The sequence below is a fragment of the Lygodium microphyllum genome, chromosome 9 (genome assembly GCF_053477565.2).
Source record: "Lygodium microphyllum isolate KBCC chromosome 9, Lygodium_microphyllum_v1.1.10, whole genome shotgun sequence".
NCBI classification, from domain to species: Eukaryota; Viridiplantae; Streptophyta; class Polypodiopsida; order Schizaeales; family Lygodiaceae; genus Lygodium; species Lygodium microphyllum.
The window spans coordinates 154,418,324-154,423,487 of NC_141143.1; positions in this window are offsets into that span (position 1 = coordinate 154,418,324).

A 5,164-nucleotide genomic window follows, 5' to 3' on the forward strand; every position below is an offset into this window, starting at 1 on the left:
ATGATGATAATGAAAGCGAGATGGAGGAATCTATTCAACCTCAAGAGAAAATTAATGGGGAGGAACTCCCAGAAGCGTTTGAAGCTGAAGCTCCCATGCTATTGGACAGAATGAATATGGTACCCTTTCGACTTGTAAATGAATTTCATCATTGGAAAAACCTCCATAAGCAATGGATTAAGCAGAATAAGCCCTCCTTTAGCGGTGGCTCTTGTCTCCCTCATATACCCTTCTCAAGAAAAGATGATGGTGATGCATCCTATAGATAATAAACTCTCTTATTCTCATTAAAAATGCCAAAATCTAATGATTATTAGAAATGGTTATGTACAGTCTCATAAGTTTGTTTAGCCCCAGCAATATGGCTTGCAATTGTTATTTCAAGCATTTTTATATTGTATGGACTATAATGACAAGGATTGGATTAGCTACGAATAGAATGAAAAGTTTCAGGTCAATTCCTTCTATTTTCAGCCATAATGCACCTTCCAACAAACAGCAATTCTATAGGCCACACAAAACTCATACGGTTCTTGTTATGTAATGTTTTTGGAGTAGCCCTCTGAAGATGAGTCCTCGAGTCAAGAGATAATTAACTCTCCCATAAAATTCAAAACAACCATGTTACCATTTCAGTATCCCAAAGAGCTAGTCGAGTTCCCATGGAAAGAATAGGTTGCTTTGAGTGGAGCATCAGATGAGGAGGCCACTTCCTTGAAGAAGTCAGGGATCTATACCTAGAAGTAGTCCGTGGGACCTTCATCCATGAAGTGGAAGAGGAAAACTAGTTAACTTTTGTGGATATAGATGGTACAGAATGTCACTTGAAGGTCTTAGGAGCTATCAGTCTTGGTATGACCTAATCAAGGAGAACTTAGATGTGTTTGCATGGTTGTATAAAGATCTAAAGGGGATTGATCCCACACTGTGTCAACATCACATTAAGCTTGATGCCAAACCTGTGAGGCAAAGACAAAGGCACATGAATCCAAATTACTTAGCCTTGGTGAAAGCGAAGTTGTTGAAGCTCCTTGAAGTCGAGTTTATCTATTTAGTGGACAATAGTGAATGGGTTTTGTCCATCATAGTAGTACCCAAGAAGAATGGAAAGCTACAAATATGTGTGGACTTTTGCAACTTGAATTCCAAAGATAAAGAATGATCATTTTCCTATTCCTTTCACATACCAATTGTTAGACACAATGGTAGGACATTAGTTCTATTCCCTATTGGATGGATTTAGTGGATATAACCAAGTCCAAATACCAAAAGAGGACCGATCCAAAACAACTTTCACAATAGAATAGGGGACCTATGCTTATAGAGTGATACCATTTGGGCTTTATAGATCCCCTGTTACCTTTCAAAGAGTGATGATGGATGCATTCCAAAAGCACCTACATGATTTCACTGCAATATATCTGGATGACTTGTGTGTTTATAGCTTAATCTGTGAGCATTGGGGAAACTTGGAGCAGTGCTTTGATCGATATTGAGAGTATGGGATATCCCTCAACCTTGAGAAATGTATCTTCAAAGTCTCTTCTAGAGTTCTTCGGGGCCACATTGGCTTTGCACAAGGGTCTTCTACTTCTAATAATACATTGTTTAACATTGAGAAATTGGATGGGACAAAGCTCTCATATTAAAAGGAGTAGATTTACAATGTAGTAGTACACAAATTAAGCCAATTAAATCGGGTAATGCGAAGCCTAGGGATATGATCAAATATATATGAAATGAGATGATCTTGCATGCTTTACCATTATGCATATTCTCTCTAAGTTAGGGTATTTCATTATAAAGGATATGAATGGTGGTGCACATGGAGTGTAAAAGAAGTTATGCAACCTTTATGAGAAGAAAAGTGTCGCATCACAAGTGTATTGACCAAAGAAACTCATTGACGTGTTGGGGGTAAAGGCACCTCTACCTAGCCGCTCATGTATTACTACACTGACAGTACCCGCCCTTGCACACTGCAGGTGGTGGGCGGCCGTCACCATCACTCTTCTTTATTCTTTTAGTGACAGTTTGAATAAAGGAAGGCCCGGTCACACATTGTGACTATTGTAGTTCCCATTTTGTGTCTCTCTTTTTCTTGCTCTTGCTCTCCCATCATAGCTCTTCCAAGCAAGCTTCGATCCTTCTCACCTTTCAACTGGTATCAGAGCATGGTTGCTTGAGCATTCAAGCTTGGTCCATGACTCCTTCAGCTTCCTATTGATTACCTACACTCATTGGATCTTCTTCCTGGCAGCCATAGCCGACTCTCTTGAGCTCTCGTCACTCCCCAGCTTCTCGAGCACCTACTCAGCCCATTTGGGCACCCTCAAGGAATTCCTTCAGAGGTATTGAAGCATTATTTTGAGTATTTATTTCAGTTTGTAGGGTACAATAGGAAGGGTCTGCAAAAAAATTCGTTTTTTAGTTCAGCCCTCCCTTGGCACTCATTGGCAGCTTGAAAACACTTCATTTGGCACTTGGGAACACGCTCTTGATGCTCGGCATTGGTGGTTATCATTGGCATTGATTTATAGACTGATTTACCTCAGTCCAAGACTGTTTTTCACAGTCCATAGGTAGCCACAAATAGTTTTATATCAGCAATTTATGTTTATGCACTAGGGGAATGTATGCCAGGAAGCTGAAAGAGGCAAACATAACTAGCAATGGATAGGTAGAAACATCGGTCAAACTAGATTGTTTTTTGTATAATTCCAGGAAAGAGTAGCAGAGCTTGTTGTCCATGGTAGAAACTTAGGCGCTACAAATGAATGGAGACTAGCACGGTGAATACAATCCGCCTCCAAGATAAGGAAATAGTCATGCATCGGCAATGGCACATACTAGATCATGGGGGAGTAGAGGAAGATGCCATTTAGACTACATAGGATATCCACACACATACCCCCAAGAAAAAGATGAAAATTCTTGCAAAACCCAAACAAGCCACCACTAAGAAAAATATCAGAAAAAAGAAACATAGGAACAAACAGGACCGGACCAGACTTCCCCAAGCAATCCACATCCTACGTTAAAAAATTTAGCATGACCTACGCACTCATGCGATCAAAAGCTTGGTGATATACATGACAAAAAAACACCCTAGTCCCCATAACCAAGCATGCAAGAAGAATAGAAACTCAAACACATCATATCCCAGATACTAACCAGACTCAAAACAAAATCACAAATTCGGACCATCAGAATAAATACAGACAAATATGACCGACATCTCTGATTAAGAAATCCCAATCCCTATAAATATTGGGCATATACCTAAGGTGTGGTGAAGTGAGCGAGTAATCACTACCAAATTCCTTTTAACCAATGAGAAATTAAGTTGCAATTCATTAGTACTTAAACCCTTAATGCATGGTGAATCGAATTCACATCCAACCCCACTTAGACTGATTTGACTGGTTGGACTAGGGGTCTCCAAAAAATGGAGTTCATTGTTAAAAATTGTATGATTTGTGGTGCAAAGTGCATGCATGTGTGACTTTAGGGGGTTTATTATTAATTATAAATTAATTGTGTATATAGCGCATATACGCGTGCACTATGGATTAAATTTAAGAAATTGGGTGGATGATTGTGTCAAAGTGCTCGTGCAGCAATGGCAGGGGTTCCTTTTACAATTAACGGTCCGGTTCATTTTAGTTACAAATTTAGGGAAGTGCATTGTTTTAATTTTGTGGGTACAACGATCGGTTTAGTTTTATTTACAATTACCTGTGTGTTATTGTACATGTGGAAGAGATGAAACAAAAGAAACTGGCAGCATGTGTCCCACAAGGTCTAAAGTGCACAATCCCTCGTCCAAACAATCCATAGGAGAGAAAAATCCATGAGTGAAAACATCAGGGCGACTAGTCGCGGCCTCCTGTCAAGTAGTACAAAAAAACCAAATACTAACACCATGGTACAAAAGAAAAAGATAGGGGACATGAAAAAACTTTCAAATGGATATATCATGTGTTAGTTGAGTGTATTATTTTTATGTATTTATGTTTTCTTTTGTGTAAGGCCTTAATGATATTTGTTTTCGTTTTCTTGTTTATTTTTTATTTTAATTTTTAATTTATAGTGTGGGTGGTGTTGGGACCCGTAGAGGTTGGAAGAATGTATATGGGCCTTAGTCAAAAGTCAATTTACAATGTCATATCACATGCTGGAGAAGTGGAATTTGAAACATGTTAAAGGGGCTATTTTGAGAGTTGACGGTCATTTGTTTGAATTTTTAAAAGATATTTGTTTGGTTATTTGGATTTGTTTGTTTTGTTGAGTTGTAAATTGGGTGTGTTTATTTTGTTATTTTTTTGTATTTGTATTTGTTTTTATTTTTTAACGTATATAAGTGTGGTGGAAGGTTTAAAGTGTAAGTGGATTTGTTTCTTATTATTTTTTTGGTTTTGTGTGTGTTTTTTTTGCACTTTTTAAGAATCAAATGGCAACTCAACTATCGCAAATAGGAAAAAGAAGTGTCTTGAATTTTTAGGAATTTTAACATCAAAATTTTCAAATTTTCGCAAATTTCTAAAGCATTTTTAATGTGATAAATGGTTTTTTACACAAAGAAATATGTGCACATCAGTTTTTTGAATTTTTAGAGATTTGTGGTAATTCAAAATCATGAAGGAATTCGTGTTTGATTTTTAGAAATTTTATTTAAAAAGTCATTTTATTTTTTAATTATTTACAAAATGTAAATGAATTTTCATGGAATTTTGCACTTTTTACCAATTTTTTAAATGATTTGTCCAGGTTTATGTTTTAATTTATGGGATTAAAATAATCAAGATCAGGACAACAAGGTACCCGACAGCAACTGTATGTGAATGGCAACTCCGCGGCACGAACGAAACGAGATGCGCATCCTCGTGCGTGAACGGGGCCTTGAATGGTGCATGGAGACGACCAAGCACGTGTAGCATGTGAATGACAATACCCAACATACAAAAAATATCCAAGACGCGATCAGGCACGTGAACATTCACCAAGACGACCTCATACAGGGGTAGCGTTGGGACATGGACGAGGGCACGCAGGTGGGTGCATGGAATGGAGGGTAGGAAAGGGGGTCTGCGGGATGAGGTGTGTGTGAAGGGGTGGGAATAGGGGCTTGAGAAGGGGTGGGGAGTGGTGGCAATATGGTTTT